Raw genomic sequence first — 6,380 nt, forward strand, 5'->3', positions numbered from 1 at the left:
GCCTCGACTTTGGTGACTATTAACATCAACCAGAGGCAGAAAGTGGCCTAAGCAGAGCCTTGAGCAGCTGAGTCTGTGGCTTGAAGCCCCTAAAATGTGGCTGAGAAACCTTCACGACGATGTGGCTGAGAAAACCTTTGGCCTGAATTTACTCTGCTGTGCCTCTGACTTGGGAGACCTCAGGCAAAGCTTCCAACCCAGGTGGGCCTGGTTTTTCATCCTAAGATACTCTAATGCGGCCTGTGCTACTGGTGAGGCAAAATGTTCCTGAAAGAACTGACCGCACATCAGCTGTTGGGAGGTTGACAGTATCCCCTCTCGGCTGGCGCTCCTGGGGCTTCCACACAACAGCACAACTGATGGGATGGAGATCCCAGCCCGCAGCAGAGGGCACCAGCTCCTGCTGGAACTGAACTGGTGAATATGTATAATTGAGAATCCCTTTTTTATTTGATTTTTTAAATTTTCAGTCATTCACATTGCTCTTGTTGGGGGTACAGCCTCACCCCTTCACAAGGGCACGAGCCTCGCCCTCCACCAACCAACATCCCGCCAGCTCCCCTCCCCCTCCGCCTGCCTGCTTTCCTCCTGTAACCAGTACATTTTTCTCAGTGTCTCAGAATTATCTTTGCTGTGCTTGCCAGTTTGTTTTCATTGGTTATTTATATTTCACAAATGGGTGAAACCATCTGGTATCTGTCTTTCACTTTCTGACTTGACTTCACTGAGCATCATCACTTTGAGATCTATCCATTTTTGTCTTAAAAGGCGCTATTTCATCCTTTTAAACAACTGAGTAGCATTCCCCTGAGTACGTGTCCCGTCATGTCTAATCCAGCCTGTCATTGGACCCCGAGGCTGGTTTCAGGACTCAGCGATTATGGATAATGCTGGACATAAGATTACAGAAATCTTCTTCCGTTAGCGCTTTCACCCTTTGGGTAAACACCCAGCAGTGGTGTTGCTGGATCATATGGTATTTCCTTTTTTTTTTTTTTCCTTAAGATTTATTTATTTATGCATGCAAGCACTGGGTACAGTCAGAGGTGTGGGAGGGTGAGAGAATTCACCAGAGCCAGAGCAGAGAGTAGAACGGGCAGACTGACGATGTACACTGCTGAGGGGAGCAGCGGGCGGCAGGAGAGGTCTGCGCACCATGTGGGACCCTCGCCAGGCAGCCGGGGATCGAACCAGTGCTGCAGAGGCTGCAGGCAGCTTTGCAACCCAGCTCTCAACTGCTGTGCCACCGGGGAGGCCCCCCCCCCCCCTTTTTTTTTTTTTAAGGAATCACCATTGACAAGCCCTCAACAGGCTGCCCTTATCCCCGGTATTCTGGCTACTGAAGATTTAACCTGCTGGCTTGACACTGCTGTTCCCACTTACTGAGATCAGCAGGCTGATTTGGGGCATCACAAACATTTCTAATGGATAATTAGGAATTTATTTTACTGAATGTTTTAAAGTGACTCCTTTGAAAGAAGTAAATTAAAATTGAGTCAATTAAATGTATCTGAAGCAAATAATAAGAATATGACAAAAAGTCATGGAAGTGGTCCATGCACAAATGAATCTCAGGATCGACTCCTGCAACATAAATCCAAGCAAAAGTCTTGGGGCCAGACATGTTTGAGAATTCAGACTATCTCGTGCATTACTTGGTATCTCCAGAGATACCTGGAACAGCACTCTCAAATCAAGCATGTTATAATTTTTGCAGTGATGAATATAAGTAGGACAAATAAAGTCTACAACTAGACTCCCATCAATTCAGGTCAAAGATCAGCTTAATGAGTAATCAAAAAATACTGTTTTTCAGATGTTTTTGCCATTTGGATTCATAGATAAGAGATTCTTAACTTATCATAAAGTAGGCCAAGAGGAAAAAGAGAAATCTGAGACGCTCTAGACCTAGATCCATACTTTACAGTTTAGAAAACATTTTCCTTCTTCTTATCTGATATGTGAGGCTGACACCCCCATATTACAGAGGAGGAATCTGAGGCTCAGAGAGGCTAGTGGCTTAGCCAAGATGACACAGCGCAGCTGCAACTAGAACCAGGTCCTCTGCTTCCATGTTTTTGGACATTTCCATGTCACAACCCACACATCACACAGTAGGTCCTGAGGAGTCAGAGCAACAGAGGCTGTGTCCCTGCACTTGTTCCCAGGAGCGCAAACACACTTCCCTCCAGGGGAAGGGTAAACACCCAGCAACTGGCCTCAGTTGAGTAAGCTCCAACGTCCCTTGGAGCTAACTGGAAGGGAGGATGAGTGTGGAGGACACGCAGATATAGATGCACGGTGGCTGGACCAGTCTTCAGGCTGTCCATGAAACCCAGACCACATGTTCTTCATGGCCCAAAGGTATTTCAGTGGAGCCATTGCCTGCAACTTAAAGAAATTCTGATAGGCAACACATGTAGAGCATTTGCTCCAGGCTAGGCACTTCTCTCCATAACCTTTATGGGAGTTATGATTGCTCCTCGCTCCAGAGAAAGGGGGGTTCAGAGACATAACAGTCATTTAGCAGGTAAGTTACAAGGGTCAGGTCCAATTTTGCCCGGGGCTGCCCCCTCCTGCACAGAGCAACAGCAAAGCCCTAGGTTTCTGGTCCACTAGTGGGAGGGTTGCTCTTCCCCTCAGCCCTCTGCAGCTGATGGGCAGGTGGGTAGGACAGGTTGATTTGGGGAGCAAGAACCACACACATGTCTTCTGTGGACATCCGGAGGACTGCAGGAACGGGAGGCGTGCTCTATTTGCAAGATGCAGAGGCAAAGATCCTCAGGATCTTCATGTACTCAAGGAAAGGGCCTTTCAAATCGCCCTTTTGTTACAGGGCAGGGAGAGGAGCAGCCCAAACCCCGCAAACCTGCCTATTCTAAATGGGTTCTGCCATCCGCCGCATCAACACAAAACATAAGGGACTTTAATGGGAAGGAACTTTAATACAACTAGGAAACAATACAGGAAAGGCAAAGAATCTAGTTTCTAAATCAAGAGCCCAAAGTTACCCGTTCCCTCGTGGGTAAAACTCCATCCAGATGGGATTGGTCCAGAACAAGGCCCCAAAGCCTGCCCCAGGTCTAAAGCATCTTCCAGTGGGACCCACAGAAAAGGGTTAGAAAAAAAAAGACAAGCCAGGAAGGAAAAGAGCAAAATCAGAATCAAGATAAAAGCTGCCACTGTCACCTCCCCACGGGTCTCACCCACATCTGTGTCACCCCGTCCACGACCAAAAGACAAGCGCAGTTTCTTCACGTGTCTCTAGGCTCCGTGTGTCTCCTCCAGGGCTCCTGGCTCCATCCTGCTCCATCCTGCACCATCCTGCTCCTTCCTTCCTCAGTCTCCTCTGCAGCTTCTTCTCTCCCTGCTCAGCTCCACCCTCCGTTTGGGTGGGGCAGGGAACCTGGAACCTCCCCCTTTCCTGGGGACCCCCCTGTTACACTTTTACAACTGGGCTGAGTTTTGCACATCTGGTGCCCCAGAAATCTGAGTGCAAATTCATTCAGCGGCCTGGTTTCATTGGTGCCGCTCACAGCGTCTGGAAATGCGCTGGATTTGCTGTGTTGACAAACCACAGTGGATGCCTATGTTGGAATGTGAAATGCGGGTGGAGTTTGGTAAAGGATTGGGGACAAAGGCTAAATCCTGAAGGGGCTTGTTCTCACTAAAGAGATTAGCTTTCTTCCGCCAGGCAACCAGGAATCACCTAGTAGAGGAAGACAGGGTCATGTTTCCTTGTGCAATGCCTTATTTGACTTGGAATCTGGGACTGCCGCGAGCCAGCCAGCCGCAGCCGCCTGGGTGTCAGGGGTTCCTGAAGGATGGGACGGCGTCGGCGCAATCGTGGAAATGAGGGGGAGGGGAGTGAGGAGACGCTAACACTTGATCAGGGTGCAGGCATCGTCCTGCTGAGGGTCTCAGCAGCTCTTTATTCATACTTTTCAAGCAAACCGTGAGAGTGCATAAGCACATGCATTCAGGCAGGAAGATAACAATCATCGCATCTTTCTCAAGAGCAGCCAAGGGTCTCTTTGCCCTTCTGCAGAAGTTGTGACATTTATTATTCTTTGTTTTAAAGAAGGCAGTTGCTAAACAAAAGCCAGTGAAGAGGCAGCACGGAGGAGCCAGGCTCTTCCCTGTCTGGACACATTCCGTTAAAGAGGACCTGAGGGAAAGCACTTACTGGTTCCTGAAGAAAGTAGCAATCAGAGGAGGGCAAAGCCATTATTAACTGTAAGAAATGAAAGGGTTACGTGATTACGTGGTGATGCTGAAACGTGGACTGAAGGTGGACCATCAGGACCTTACCTGGCACCAAAGCTCTTCCCTTCTCAGATCTGACTGTAAATCGAGTCATTTTATATTTACTGGGTAATTCCAAGTGTCCAGAGTGGATATGGTATGACCCCAGACTCCTTTATCTGGTAATTGTCTTTCCTTGGTGACTTTTACTATTTTTCTCTTTGGAGGAAAAGAATTCAGTTAGAGATGTTAGCAAAGCAGTAACATTGATAAAGGGCTCGGTTGTTCAAAGCAATATGTGGTATTTGGAGGGCTTTGGCATATCAAGGTAGTTTATAATATGGTTTGGATTTGAAACTTATAGCTACATTGTGAAGCACCCCCTTCAGTACCCCCAGGGCCTCTGATGTGAAACATTCTGCTAAGTGTAGGAACTGGAACCAGAAACTGAGCGCCTTTGGCGAGTGGTTTAGTCATGTTCATGAGCAGAGCATTCCAGTGGTGACTAGAAATGAGTGTGTGGAAGAACGCTCCTGCCCTGGGAGAGGTAGAATGTGAATAGGAAGCAACTGTCCGCTCCAGCCTCACCTTTGGGGCCATGATGTCTCTTTAGAGAGAGGGGGAGATCAGAAGTATGTCTCAAGTGCTGTGGCTCTTCCCTCCCTGCCACAGTGGAGTGACACTTTAAATATAACTGCTGGAGACAGAATCTCCAGAAGCACTGTGGAAATGAGTCAGCAAGGCCAATCTTACTCGTGAGTTGATACCGTAGAAGCGCCTGGAGATTGGGAAAGATGAATCAGCTGTGTTAGTCTGCTCGGGCTGCCATAACATAGTCCTGAGGACTGGGGGGCTTAGAGAAGAGAAGCGTATTTTCTTACAGTCCTAGTGTTTATGAGTGCGAGACCAAGATATCTGTAGGGCGCATTTCTTGAGGCCTCTCTACTTGACTTGTGGGTGGCCACGCTCCTTGTACATCTTTTCTCTGTGCCTGTGCCTCCCTGGTCTCTCCATGTATCTGCATTTCCTCTTCTCCCATGGCACCAGCAGATTGCATTTGGGCCATCCTAATGGCCTCGTTTTAACTTAGTTATCACGTTAAAAGCCCTGTTTCTAAGTTTACTCGCTTTTTGAGCTACTGAGGGTTAGAGTTTCCACATCTGAATTTGGGGAGCATATAGCTCAGTCCTGGAGTAGAGCAGCTGAAGCATTGTAGGGGGACAGGGATTGTACTTTGGGGGAGAAGGAAATGGCTACCAGAAGGGGGATTGTAACATGGCAGGCAGAGATGTAACAGAGCTATATTAGAGACTCACCAAGGAACACAACGCCCAGTTGTCTTGCTGGGCCCTGGGAGCTAAGCCAGACCAGTCTGGAAGAATGTGATGGGACAGGAGCCTGAGGAATTTACCGTTGTCATAGCAAGGCAGGAGACTTCCTCCAGCATGAGACCATCACAGCAAGGTGAGCCAATGGAAAAGGGCTGGGGCCAGTCGGCTTCACCAAGTCAGAGACCTCACATTGAATCTGCAAGACTGCCAGCCCCGGAGCTGCCCTTGTAAGACAGGTGTGGTCACACAGGGGACCCCCATGGTAATACCTGGGTACAAGGACACACCATCTCTAGTGGGGTAAGTGGAGTTGAGGTGATGTATGTTTAACCGATGATACATGTTTTGTTTGTTGCATTAATTCACCTTCTGCATGGTTCTCATCTGTGAAAATGCAGTGATAGTTGTGAATGACTACACTGAATGTCGGAACTGTGCTGAGGGTTACAGACCACATAATATCTTATTGAATCTGTACAATCCGTTGAGGTGGGTTTTAATTGAAAGCCAGGCACAAAAGCCAAACCATTAGTTGCTGGGATTTGGACTCTAGCCTGGCCCACTCCACTGTTGATGTGGATAGTAACTGAGTGATGGTCTAGCAGAGAAAGTTCTGGAAAACAGGGCCCAGGGGCTGGAATCTCGGCTTTCCCAGTTCCCAGGCACACCATCCTCATCTCTGGCTATTCCCTTGCAGGTGAAACAAGGGGTCCTGGTGGAGAGTGGAGAGGTTAGAGGGCTCCTTCCATCCATTCACTAAGGATTGCCTTAGAAGCAGTTTGAGTGCATTCTGTCCACAGGCAG

The sequence above is a fragment of the Talpa occidentalis genome, unplaced genomic scaffold, assembly GCF_014898055.3.
Source record: "Talpa occidentalis isolate TD23 unplaced genomic scaffold, MPIMG_talOcc4v2.1, whole genome shotgun sequence".
Lineage (NCBI taxonomy): Eukaryota > Metazoa > Chordata > Mammalia > Eulipotyphla > Talpidae > Talpa > Talpa occidentalis.